The 14798-nt window shown below is 37.1% G+C and overlaps 2 long non-coding RNA genes across 2 annotated transcripts; both read right to left on the bottom strand.

The window, feature by feature from the left end:
• Positions 1–1563: 1563 nt before the first annotated feature.
• LOC138891779 (uncharacterized) lies at positions 1564–3261 on the bottom strand. The gene is made up of 2 exons (XR_011408102.1): positions 2984–3261; positions 1564–1855 (listed from the first exon to the last, which is right to left on the bottom strand). It is a non-coding gene; the product is annotated as an uncharacterized lncRNA (long non-coding RNA).
• Positions 3262–7271: 4010 nt separating this feature from the next.
• Positions 7272–9968, bottom strand: LOC138891497 (uncharacterized). Its single transcript, XR_011407761.1, has 2 exons — positions 9702–9968; positions 7272–7451 (listed from the first exon to the last, which is right to left on the bottom strand). It is a non-coding gene; the product is annotated as an uncharacterized lncRNA (long non-coding RNA).
• Between the last annotated feature and the right edge of the window lie 4830 nt (positions 9969–14798).

A 14798-nucleotide genomic window follows, 5' to 3' on the forward strand; every position in this document is an offset into this window, starting at 1 on the left:
GAACTAAGAATATTATGAGCAGATATTGATTATTGATCATTGTTTGAGAAATGATCAATGATTTGATATGGATTTATCCCTCGAAACTCTGTTACTTTTGGCCCTGTGAGCGTAGGCACTCAAATTTAGTGCTTGGTTTTGACATATGGTCTACACATAGATTTGTGTTGTGAGGTATTGAGAAGGGATCCCGAGCATGCATATATGTATCTTGACTTATGTGGTAGCTTTTATATAAGTGTTGGTGGATATACATAATGTCTTTGTGCGAGGATTGAGGTATTTGACATCTGATTCAGTCTCTTTTATCCACAAAGCATGCCCAAATTCTATATGTACTGTGTCTCTAGCTTCCGTACCTATTTGATGATATCATGCCTTAATTAGATATTTTTTATCTACCTGATTATCGGACTGTTAGGTCTGGGCCATTTCTGTACAACTTCTGTCTTTTTAGGATCCACTATAATATTATCTTTGGACACAATATTCCCTAGAAATGCTATTGAGTCTAACCACAATTCGCTCTTTGAGAGCTTAGCATAAAGCCAATGTTCTTGCAATGTCTGCAACAAAGTCCTCTGATGATTCCCATGTTCTTCCTGGTTACGAAAATATATCAGGATATCATCAATAAACACTATTACAAATCTATCTAAAAATGGATTGAACACCCAATGTATTAAATCCATGAATATAGCTAGAGTATTGGTTAGTTCGAAAGGCATGACGAGAAACTCATAGTGCCCATACCGAGTTCTAAAGGTTGTCTTAGGAATGTCTTCCTCTCTAATTCTAAGTTGATAATAACCAAATTGAAGATTGATCTTTGAAAAGTGGACAGGACCCTGTAACTTATCTAACATGTCATCTATACGAGAAAAAGGATACTTATTGCGTATCGTTACCTTGTTCAACTTTCTGTAACCGATATACATTCTTATAGACCGGTCTTTCTTCTTTACGAAAACTATTGATTCAACCCATGGAGATACACTTGGTCTGACAAAACCCTTATCTAACAAGTCCTGCAATTATCGCTTTAGCTTTCCCGACTCTGCTGGTGCCACACGATATGGGAGTATCAATATGGGATGTGTGTCAGGTATCAAATCAATACCAATGTCTATTTCTTGTACTAGAGGTAGCCCTGGTAAATCTTTAGGAAATACATCAGAAAAGTCTCTCAGTACTTGTAAATTCTTCAAACTAATTGGTTCCTCCCGAATGTCCCTTACCATAGCTAAGAGACCCAAACAACGCTTCTTCAAAAATAGTTGAGCCTTCATAAAATATATAATGTTACTAATCTCTGTAACCTGACCCCATTTTAGGACAAAACTAGGTTCGTTTGGTATCTCAAGTGTAACTATGTTTGCATAAAAATCGACGATAGCATATCAAGAATATAACCAATCCATGCCCATCTTTCACGTTCCAAAATCCCATCAAAGACTGTGATGGCGACTAACCTGCTTGCTAGGCAAGCCAACACTCAACAATGATAACAAAAGCTAATTATTAAGCCATTAACAGAATTTTGTTATAAATAAGAAAGCAAAATTAGTCGCAAATAAACATCTTAAATACGTAAGTCAAGATAGGGTCTAAACGCGACCACAACTATCTCAAAACTCTCAAAACCCGGTGTCACATTATCACGGGCATCTAACAAGGGTAAACTCTCTCAGCTAAACAATATTTGTCTGGAAAGAAAGTAAATGGATTAAAATGGATAAATAAGGAAGGAGGAATCCATATACTGTAGATCAAATCAAATAGAGTAGTTCACCACGAAGTCTGCAAGCAAACTCCTAAACATCTTGATAGGAACCGCTAGTACCTGCCTTTGAATCTGCCCAAAAATATGCAGAAGTGTAGTATAAGTATAAAATCACGGTGCTCAATAAGTATCAAGTCTTTTCTCGAAGAAGTAGTAAAGAGGGATTGACACTGACACCTACTAACTGTCCAATAAACAAGTGAAAAGCATAAATTAAGAAAGAGATAAGATATAGTATCATCAAATAGGTACAAAGTAAAACTGGAATTTAGGCATGCTTTTCAGGCAAAAAGAGATAAACACAATGTCAAATACCTTAACTCTTTTCATAATCATGAAATGAATCAATCAACATTTATATAAAAGCTATTGCATGATTATAGGATCCAAATGCACGCTCATGATCCACTCTCAATACCTCACAACACCAATCCATGTGACTGACACCGGACAAGTGTCCAAACTAAGCACCAATCTGGGTACCTGCGTTCAAAGCAACATGGGTGTTCACCTGACTCTGGAGGGACGAATCCATATTCAAGTGTTGCTGTAACGTGCAACTCGATCCAATCATAATACCGTTAATGATCAGTAATCAATATCCACTCATAGTGTTCTTAGTGCCAAAATCCTCAACATTACTCAATATCCAACTCATGCATATGCATATGAGATGATACGATAAGGATGCGCCATGACATAATAATAAAATGCGGATGAATATTTATATGAATAAGAGATAGTTATGGCTAATTATGTAATTCAACTTTCATAACAGTTCACTATATTTATTTTAATATTCTTAAGTCCGATCATGACATCAAACACAAGCAAAATAAGCTAATAGCCACTAAATTATAAATCAAGTAAGGCTAAAATATGACTACGATCAATTATAGAGATCATCAAGGAAAAAGTCCCTTTACATTAAAATAATCAATTCATAATCCTAAGCATGATTTCTAATCAGTGTTAAGATTCATCACGTGGTCATAACATCAATAAAACATAGATAAAGCAATTCACATAGTCTAACTAAGGCATATTACAAGCATAACTCTACTCGAACATGGTCATAACCTAGCTAACACATATACAATCATCACCTCGCATATACATAGCTCCTAAATCAAAAAATAAGTAGCAAATAGATCACTTATGGGGAAAATTTTCTCTTACAAGGATAGACAATAGACTTACCTTCACCCTTGGAACACCTTCAACCTTCAAAAACTGCTTTGCCATTCAAATCAATATCCAAACGACTCGAATCTAGTCAAATATTACTTAAATGAGTCAATATAAGCTATAGTAATCAATCTCAACCATAAAGCTTCAATCTTTAATAAAATCCTACAAAGTCAATAAAATTCAACCCGGACCCACCTGGCCAAAATCCAACCAGATCTTGACTACCTATAACCTCATGAGTCCAAATATACAATTAGATTTCAAATCCAAGTCTAAATCGGTACTCAAAATAACCTCTCTTAGGTTGTAGACAAAAATCCCAAATTTTCACTTTGAAATTTCTTATTTTAGGTGTAGAAATCCATGGGGGGGATAAAGATATATAATTAAATCTAAGTAGAAATTACTTACCCTCAAAGTTGTAGTAAAATCTCCCCAAACATCGCCTCTTTCCGATCTCCAAAACTCAAAAATGATAAAAATGAGTCAAATCGAAATATAATACCCTGTCAGGCATTCTCGCATCCGCGAACACTTAGCTGTAGGTGCGAGCCCCGCATTAGTGCTACATGATGTGCATCTGCGAGCCTCCAGCGCTAGAACCACCTTCGCACTTCGATCTAATACTCCGCAAATGCGGATTCTTGGGTTCAATCAACACTGTCACATGTGCGACTTCCTCATGCCTAGATAACCTTCACATCTGCGACCCATCTTCCATATATGCGGATTCGTAGGTGCGACCAGAACCTCCACACATGCGACATCTCCGGGTCTGACCAACACCCGCAAGCTCAATATGGATGGTGCACAGGTGCGGTGCATCAGATACCAACAACACCTGCAACCTCAATGTGGTTTAAAATGGTCTGAACTCACTCCAAAACTCACCTTAGCCCCTCGTGCCCCCTTCTAATCATACCAGCAAGTCCAAGAACCCGCCAGAAATAATGGCAACCTCCTCTACCTCACTCCATTTTATTATTATTATTATTATTATAGGAGGGACCCACTAAGATCTGACATATAGCGCCGAATTTTGGCCGGAAGTTTGAACAAAATGGACTTTTCCGGCGACTCAAGCATTTTTCGACGACGACGCTCCGTCAATGAGCTAAGAGCTGTTACCTGATCATTTGGCCCCCCTGCCATCGTGACTCCACTTTTGAATAATGGCCATTGAGGCTTTCTTTTTGCCTCATTTTTCGGCTGGAATTGTTTCTGTTGCCTCTATTATCCTTGAGTTTCTTATTGTCTGCTTATTAATTTTTTATTTTTTAGTGCAGGTTCGCAATGTTTCAATGCTTGGTTATCTTTGTATTAGATATTGATAATTTCCATACGGATGTTACATTTTGAGCCAACTTGACCGTGTTATCCCTATTGCTATTCTCCTTGGTCGGAGACTCCTTTACCCGTACTTTGCTAGTTGTTTGTTTATAAATTTCGGCTGTCTTTGTGAAAACTAAAACTTTGGCACAATCTTGTTGGTTCCCAATATTGTTGGAATGCTACTGATAATGAATGAGATAGTACACTGTCCCTCATAACCGGGCCCGAAATATAAACGAGGCGATGACGAAAGCCAAAAATAAATAAAAAGATGAGGACGCGTCAATCCGCACTTTGGAAGGCAATATGGTTGGCCATCGAAGTTGTAACCAAGTTGGTGTTTGCGTTCTAATATCTATTTGCTATGGCATACACTATCCGAGCATAAAAAAAAATATTTCCAATCTATTTTAAAAAATATTTTGAAAAAAATTCATTTTCAAAAATATGTCACACTTTATTGGGTTTATTTTTTATGTTATATTATTTAACTAACATTTTGTAACGACCCGATCGATAGTTTTGAGTATTATATTCCCGTTCCTCTATTTATTATTATGTGACTTGCCCGAGGCGGTTGGATTGATTTTAGGGAGGTTTCAAAGTGAATTGGGACACTTAGTCCCAAGGTTAGAAGCATAAGTTGAAAGAATTGACCAGAGTTTGGCTTTTGTGTAGACAACTCCGGAATGAAGTTTTGACGTTTTTGATAGTTTCGCGTGGTGATTTTGGACTTAGGCGTATGTTCGAATATTGATTTGGAGGTCCGCAGGTTGGTTCAAGGCTTTTTGGCGAAAGTTGAAAAGTTGAAGGTTTGGAAGATAAATAGGTTTGACCGAGGGTTGACTTTATTGATAGTGGGCTCGGATTGTGATTCTGGGATTTGGTGTAGGTCCGTTGTGTCATTTGGGTCTTGCATGCAAAATTTGAGCTCATTCGGAGTTGGTTTGATATAATTCGGCGTTCGTTTTAGAAGTTGAATGTTCATTGGTTCAATAGGCTTGAATTGGGGTGTGATTCGTAGTTTTGTTGTTATCTGATGTGATTTAAGATCTCGAGTAAGTTCGTATTTGTTTATAAGACTTGATGGTATGTTTGGACAGGGCCCCGGAGGCCCCAGGTATGATTCAGATTGAATTCGGATTCACTTTGGACTTAGGAAGGCTGCTTAAGAAATCTAAGTTCTGGTGTCATCGCACCTGTGGTGGGCTTGGCCGCAGGTGCGGCTGGAGATCGTAGAAGCGAAGGGAAGCTGGCTAGGGGAACCTGGGCACAGGTGCGCACTCGCAGAAGCGGCGGCTGGTCCGCAGATGTGAAATTTGGGCGAGCATTGAGGGACCGGCGCATAAGCGCGTAGGGGTCCGCAGACGCGGAAGCGCAAATGCGACTTTTTTTCCCAGAAGCAAAAATTGATGAGCTTAAGTGGAAGCCGCATCTCTGATGGAATTTTTGCAGATGCGGAGTCGCAAATGCGATAGTAAGCCCGCAGAAGCAAAAATCACTCGGCAGAAAAGGATGGAATCGAGGGTTTTATTTCATTTTCCATATTTTGAATTAAAGAGCTTGGTTTTGGGCCATTTTGGAGAGACTTTTCAAGGATTAGATTGGGGTAAGTATTTTTTTACTCGGATTTATTTATTATTCATGATTCCATCGTTGTTTTATCATTAAATTAATAATTTGAGTTGGAAAAATTTGGAGATTTTTAAAAAACTTTCCTAAACTATAAATGCGGATTTGAAGGTCGATTTGAGGTCGGAATTGGATAATTTTGGTATGGCTAGACTCGTATCGGAACGTGTGTTCGAGTTTTGTATGTTTGGTCGGGTTTCAAGGTACGAGCCCGGGGTAGACTTTTTGAGTTGACTTTTTGATTTTCTTTAAAGATTGCAACTTTATTATTCGGAATTGCTTTCTAGGGCTTGTATTTATGGTTTGATTTGAGTTTTGTAATTATTTTTTCTAGATTCAAGCTGTCCAGAGTTGGATTTTTAGCTTGTTTGAGGTAAGTATCTTGCCTAACATTGTATCAGAGAACTACCCCTTAGGTCTTAGGTTGATTTGTGTTATTAGGATTATGTGAAAGACGTGTACACGAGGTAACGAGTGTGTACACGGGCTTATATGTGGTATTTTTACCGTCTTAGAGGTACCTATTTGTTTATTAGATAATTATCCTATTGGTCTACTAACAGGTAAGATTCGGGTAAGGGTTCTGATTCTTCTAAGGGGAAGGTGTTAGGCACCCCCTAAAATCTACCCGAGGTAGATCCTTAGGACTTAGACTAGGTTCAGAAAATTAAATGTCTATATTCTGCTAAATTAGTTCCTTAAGGTATGTAAGTGTTCTAAATCTAGTTTCAAATCCTACTTGTTTTTGAAAGAGAAGTTATACTTTGAAAAGTGGGCATAAGTTTTATAAAAGTTTTTCAATTTCTAAATAAGGTCTTTTGAAATGTTCATGTCTACAAAGTTGGAAAGATTTGCAAAAAAAGTGTAGCTATGTTTCAAATGTTTTTCTCTTTTGAAATAGCGTCTTGAATATACCTTAATGAATTGATTTCAATTTTGTAGCCATGTTTGGAGAAAACTCATTTGGGTTTGACAATCCCGACCATATTTGATTTTTGCTTATAGAAAGCTAACTTCTAAATCGTTCTTCAATTTCTAGCTTTTAAGAGAAGGGTTGCTTGCTTTTCAAATCTGTTTTAAAACTTCATAAAAGCTTTGTTTGAATGATTAGCATAAATAGGAATGAGATCTTGTGTTAGCAAATTATGTGATCAAAGTATCTATGTTTTATAGCTAATATAGTATAAACAACGATTCCGTTTTAATTACCTATGGGCCTTGGTTTGCCTAGGTTCCTAAAATAGTTAAAACATAATTAAAACATTCAATAACACTGTTAGTGTAATATAATATATATATATATATATATATATATATATATATATATATATATATATATATAAAATAGATAACAAGTTAAGTTTGTCTTATAACGAGGAAAGGAGACTGTACTCAGAGTTTGGGCCTAAAAGGATCGTAGACCCAGCAGACATTCGAACACAGCAGTAGCAGGCTTCAGCAGTACAGACTCTGGGCGGGAACTTGGGCCTGAGTTTTAGAGAACTCAGTAGGCCTAGTTCGATCATATATGCAAATGAAAAGAGAGACATTAGTGATGCTACTTGAGGACCAATAAACAATATCATACAAATGTGATTAAGAGTATAGTAGAGCCAATATGAGGCCCAATAAGATAAGATTGTAACAAACAGACACTATTAGAGTCAAAAAAACTTCTATTTGTATTAATCCTAAGAGGATTAATGCGAGTCAGTGATCAAGAGCTTAGGATAAGACGTTATTTATGGACAAGGTACCCTTGGAATCTCTAGCACTTCAGAGTTCACAAGGTTCTTAAGGACCACGAGCAATGCTTGTGTCAGAAAAGGGCACCTAACTCCAAACTAGGTCCCACCCCAAATACCCTTAATCACTCACACTTACTCTTCCCCAAAGGTCTAGATACAAAAGAGATATTCACTCAATAGCTGAAATGAGAGAAGCGGTAGGCTACAGAGAATAGAAGCAAAATGCAAAGACATGAACACTTTAGGAATTACAACATTGACCTTAAAATCAGAACACAACAGGGAAAGGTCATTACTGCAGGTACTAAAAATGTCCAAGGATATTCAGTATTCATTTAAAACATGTACTAGATCATTAATGGGGATTAATCATCAGATGTAGAACATGAAGAGTTCATGGCAACCATCAGTAAACTAGTCTAAGTCAAAAATCATGAGATAGGTGATCGAAGAGGTAGGGAAAACAGGCATGTTAACTTCATTAGTTCTACTAGCAGGTTTAATCTTTCAAGAATCCTTAACTATGTTTATAGCATTCCAACAGTCACTCACAATTGAGGTTCATTATACTAGATACTTATATTAACAGTCTTGATCAGATTCCATAGAAGTAGCAGCAATCAACAGAGGTATCTACATAGGCAGGAAAGTCAATTTTAAGCTATCTCTAATTTAATAATATGGTTCTTCAACCAATATCCAACCCTGTTTTTATAAGTAAAGATATCAACCAAGTGTAAGACAATGGGTAGGGGTGTTCATTCTAACAGGACAGGTAAGCATCAGGACTTGTTTAGGTCTATAAGTGACAATAGCAGACTTCCATTTCAGATCCCACACTGTTAAGTTGTTAAAGCTGGCATGGTTTAACTTCTGTTCTATAAGGAGATCTCAAGTTAAGAGTGCAATAGCTTAGGCAAGAGTCTTTCCTAAATGAGAGTAAATAGGAAGTTCACGAGCACAACTGGGCCAACAAAAGCATGGAAGTTCAATAGACTTCACTCAACTTATACACAAGGAAGTTTCTACAGGATTTCATAATTACAGGAAATATCAAATGAGCAGACAACATAATGGCTAAACTGATGAATTGATTACAGGGGTTCAAATCATGTAAGCTTTAAAATGTGTACAATAGGCATAGTTTTAGCAACAGATCACTCAGTCCAAGAAGACATGTTAAATGTGCATGACATGAATACTACGAAGGAGATCATTTTTAGACATATTAACAGATGGTATACCATTACTGACCCAAGAACTAACGTAGCACAGTTGTAACCGACCTCAACCCTCGACTGAACATTAAGAAGTGTCTAAGAGCTGAAATTGATCAAGCTAACTAAACATGGTATTATAGTTAACAAGCACACATAAAATCATCGGAGGATCCCTAAACGATGACCAAGGCACAGAAGAATTCATATCATTCACTACTAATAACTATTTATCCAGTTATGTCATGAGGTTCATTAACATAGATTAACAAACCATACTAACACAAATTATCAGGAAATGATTAACCCAAATAATAAGGATTACATATAGGAGCAAAACCTAACAATCAATCACAAACTACTAACATATATCATGAATGAAAGATAATCAACAGAAGAAGACATGGTAAGCACAGAACAACACGGATAATCGAAATAAAGGGAGGGTCAGTGTAAACTGACCTTCTGCTAGGCATCAAACAAAATGAGAGTGATTCAATATCTACTTAAAGATCCAATACTCAAGACCAGTATAACAATTGACCTCAGGACCGGAAACAAAAACAGTAAAGAGTGGGGAAACCTTAAATTTTACTTTTTCTTTTCTTTCTTTTTGTATTCAGATGGTATTCGATTGTCTGTTTGTTAAGGGCATTGAATACCAATTTTATAGTTGCATTCAATGCCTTAGGGTTTCACAGATTCAAAATGATAGTGGAGAGTGACAGAGAGTTGATGATGTGAGCAACATCGAGTGAAATCAGAGAGAATAGAGGTGAGAGCAGTGATAGTTTTTACTTGAGAGGAGAGAAGTCGATCGTTGAAGGCGAAGACCCATCAGGTGAAACTCTAAAATAAAGAGGTCACTGCGTTTGACCTCTGGGTAACAAATTCTCATGATGAAACTCTAAAAGAGCTCCATGCATGCTTCGATTTGATGGAGCATAAGAAGGATTGAACGATTTGAAGTTGCATTCTTTAGCTAGGGTTTTCGATTTTAAGCATTTTGAATCTAAGTGAGGAAATGGGGAAGAACCCAGCGGGATTCGCGGTTGGAGAGGACAAAAGAACTTGATAATTCAGGTATTAATGATTTTTTAAAAAGGCTTAATAAGGAAATATGGGAACCGTTGGATCTTTGGATTTCAACAGTGGAGATGCGATCTGGCAGGCATTAAAATTAAAGAAAAATCGAGATTAAATGTAGGCCGTTGATGAAGTGGATTAACATATTAGATGTTCGTGTGTTTCTTGTGTGAGTATTTGAGAACGGTGACGTGGCACAATTTTCTTGGCTAAGAGAGAGTGGCGCGGATTGCTAGCTTGGTCTGGAGGGGTTGTTTGGACTTGGTCAGATGAGAATTGGGCCTGTGTATTGGGCTGATTTCAGTTTAAAGGATGGCCAATATGTATTTGACTGAATTTTTGCAATTGTAGCCATTTAGTCTTTTAATCTTTTAAAATTAATTTAAGTTAAAATTAACTAATTCTAACTAAATGTGATAGAAAATATAATCATGAAATACACTGCTAATTAGTGCAATTAACTATTTATTTGTTAAACACTTTTTTTTTGAAATTATGAAATTACTTTTTGGATAAATTTAAATAATAAACGAGTTAATTAATTAAAAAATTCAAAGGTTAATTTGTTATATTAATTTTAAAACTCGTGTTTCAAAATATAGTGGTTATTTTAATTATTTCAAAATAGTAAGGTTAATATGTTTTATAAACATTTAGCACCGAATTATTAATTTAACACTATTGATTACCTATTTATGTTATATTTTTATAAAATAAGTATTATTGATTAGAAAATATTTTCAACACATTTATTGCAAATCATTAAATATAAATAATTTAGTTTTAAAAGGGAGGGTCAAAATTGGTCGTCAACAGTAATATCATGTTACACCTTCCATTGTTAAATTGCTCTTACACGCTTTACTTGATGTTGTTATCACATGATCTATCCCTTATTGTCAAACATGCTCTTATATGCCTTAATTGCCTTTGTTATCTCTCTTATTGTCATGTTACCTCCTTTATTGTCGAGTTATTCTTATTTGGAGTTGTTATTACAAGTTGTCAATTCATGAAAATACCTTAATTTTGAGTTATTGAAGTTAAAATTATGAAAGCTATTATCACATTGAGGTTGAAGTTGTTGATTGTTGAGATATCTTTCCTTGTTGAGTAATTCTCACTCATTTTGTTATTATTGAGATTCTTGTTCGCATTGTGATTGAGCCGTGGGATATATGTTGTGGTAACTTCGATAATGTTGATTTTTGGCAAGTTATGGCATATGGGTACTTGTGGTGCGAGTTGTTATTGTGTTGTGATATTGATGCACATTCGGCAGTATAAAGATAAGTGTTAATGTGCATGCAGAGACATAAAGTGGGAATTTAATGTGAGTGTTGCTAGTAAGGAAATTATTTGAAGCCACGCAGCGACATAAAGGGGCTAAAGTGCATGTAGCTATTTCAGGAAAAATATTTTCAAGTAAGGCTCACGTGGCGGTATAAGGAAAGGTTGTGATTATGAATTGTGAAATGAGGTTATGAGGCGAGGTATATGTCACCACCCGAAATCTAACTAGTCGTGATGGCACCTAACCCAACCCGTTAGGTAAGCCAGTTAACAATAAACCAGTTCCAATGATATTTATTAAGAGAATGAATGAAAATACAACTGAACTATTATACAAAGAATTCCCAAGGACTAGTAGTACAAATCATGAGCTTCTAAGATTATATTTTTACAAAACTGAATTGAAATAAGTACAATATCTGTTTGAAATATAATTGAACAGAGTTCGAGTCTAATGCTACCAAGAACAAGTGATAGCCATATCTTGAACGCAGGTACATCTTCAAATCCAGCTCCCGCCGTACGCAGCAACATCATCATCCAATATTTGCACGCAAGGTGCAGAAGTATAGTATGATTACAACTGACCCCATGTACTCAATAAGTAACAAACCTAACCATAGGTTGAAAGTAATGACAAGCTAGAACAAAGATCGGAGTCCCACACCAATAGCCAACAACAGTTCATAACATCATACTGAAAAAGCTAAAAGAAGTAACTTAGAGATATAGCACTTAGCTCGTTCAAAATTCTAGAAAAATAGGCATGCTTTTCAAGTATAACAGTAAAACCCAAATCTTTTACCGAAAGCTCTAAAACATGAGTAAGTTAGTAAAATCGTGATTTTCTTCCCAAAACTTTTCCATAGGTAAATGTTTTATTATCAAATGGCATGAGGAAATTACATCTCTATGCCTACAGGTCAATGTGTATGAGAAGTCATGAATAACATGATATGATACAACATGAGGAAAATGCATCTCTATGCCTGCATGTCAAGTGCGCATGTCGAATACGATACAACGTAGTGAACAACCATATGCATACTCTCATAGTATCAATCCACTCATTCCTTCCAGTCACTTAGTCCTCACAGACACTGAGTCCTCATAGACACTCAATCCTCATAGTCACTCAATCCTCCCAATCACTCGGCACTTGCGCTTGGCTCTCGCACTCGCACTCAATAGGTACGTGCGCTCACTGTGGATGTGGAGACTCCGGAGGGACTCCTTCAAACCAAGCGGTATAATAAGCCAATCATGGCATAAATCATAATAACATGCTACGGCGTGCATCCCGCTCCCATAAATATCACTCACAAATAGGCCCTTGGCCTCACTCAGTCATCAACCTCTCCAGTCTCTCGGGCTCACAATGTCATGAAAATCATCCCAAAAATGATGATATCCTGTATCAATAAATAGCAACAGAGACTGAGATATAATATGCAATTGAATGAGTATGACTGAGTATGTAACTGCAATTTAAGCAAATAACTCCATAGCAGATATGACCTTAGTGAGTCCTAACAGAATTAGCATATAGCCTAAACATAGTTTCTATCATGAATCACAGCTCAATTACTCTAACACGTTGAAATCTCATGGATAAAAACAAGATTAGGTAACTACACAGTACCACCGAAATAACTGAGTCATAATTCATACGGTGCATGCCCACACGTCCGTCACTTAACATGTACGTCACCTGAACACCTAAACACATATCACGTATATTCAGGGGTTCATACCCTCACACCAAGTTTTGAAGTGTTACTTACCTCGAACAAGCCAAATCCAATATCGAACAAGCCAAACGATGCTCCAAAATTCCATCTCGCACGTACCAATCTTCGAATGGCTCAAAACTAGCCCAAAGAAACTCAAATACATTAAATACTGCCAAAGGAAACAAACCCAATCGATAAAGGTCCAATCTTTAATCAAAAGCCCAAAATCAACCCAAAAGTCAACCTAGGCCGGCGCCTCAAAACTCGATGAAACTTATAAAATCCGACAACCCATTCAATTACTAGTCCAACTATACTAGTTTCATCCAAATTCGACTCTGAATTGATATTCAAAACTCAAAAACTCACTCTATGAAACTTTAGGCTAAAAACCCCAATTTCTCTTTAAAATTCATAATCCAATTCCCAAAAACGAAGATAGAATCACGAAATATAATCAAAATCGAGTACAAAAACACTTACCCCAATCCTTGTGATGAAATTTTCCTCCAAAATCGCTTTACCCCGAGCCCCAAATCTCAAAATATGATAAAAGAACCAAAACCCTCGATTTTATAGCTTCTGCCCAGAAATTCCGCATATGTGGTCACACTATGGCATCTACAACCCCCGCTTCTGCGGTAAAATGCTTCGCTTCTGCGAAAGCAGCTTAGCCCAGCACCCCTCACACCTGTTCTAGAAAGACATCGCTTCTGCGAACACCTTCGCGACTCGCTCCAATTTGTCACACCTGCACACTCGCATCTGCACCAAATTCTCTGCTTCTACGATCTTTCTCACCCAACCTCTTCTCGCTTCTGAGATGGACAGCCCGCATCTGCGAAGTCGCTTTTGCGACCAAGACTCCACAAATGCGGCACACCAGTACCAGCAAAATCTTCAGCACTGCAGCAAGATGAAAAATAAATGATCCGAACCACGTCCGAAACTCACCTGAGCCCCTCGGGACCCCGTCCGAATATACCAACAAGTTCCATGACATAACACGGACCTATTCGAGGCCTTATATCACACATAACAACATCGAAACGACGAATCGTACATCAAATCAAACTTAAATGAACTTTCAACTTTCAACTTCCAAAATTCGCGTCGAAACATAATAAATCAACTCGTAATGAACTCAAATTTTGCACACAAGTCCCAAATGAAATAACAAATCTATTCCAATTCCCGGAACCACAATCTGTGTCCGATATCCACAAAGTCAACTTCCGGTCAAACTTATAAACTTTTCAAACCTTCAAATTTCCAACTTTTGCCAATTAGTGCCGAATCCTTCTAGGAACATCCCAATGCATATACGACCATGCGCACGAGTTCAAAATAACCATTCGGACCTAACAGAACCATTAAAACTCCGTTCCGGGTCAAATTCACAAAAGTCAAACTTGGTTAACTCTTCCAACTTAATACTTCAACGATAAAATTCATTCTTCCAAATCGATTTCGAATAACCTGAAACCAAAACCGACGATTTACACAAGTCATAATACATCATATAGAGCTACTAATGCCCTCAAACTATCGAGCGAAGTGTAAAATCTCAAAACGACCGGTCGGGTCATTACATCCTCCCCCACTTAAACATACGTTCATCCTCGAATCACCGTGTAACCTTACCATGCACATACCCAGGGGTGATCCCACGTAACCCTAATCCATATAAGCCTGATGACATAACATAACTGAAGATCTTTAATTCAACCTTACCCCATAACCCTTGGAACCCAATTTCCAACTCGCATCTACACACGGTATA

This window comes from Nicotiana tomentosiformis, chromosome 5 (genome assembly GCF_000390325.3).
Source record: "Nicotiana tomentosiformis chromosome 5, ASM39032v3, whole genome shotgun sequence".
NCBI lineage: Eukaryota > Viridiplantae > Streptophyta > Magnoliopsida > Solanales > Solanaceae > Nicotiana > Nicotiana tomentosiformis.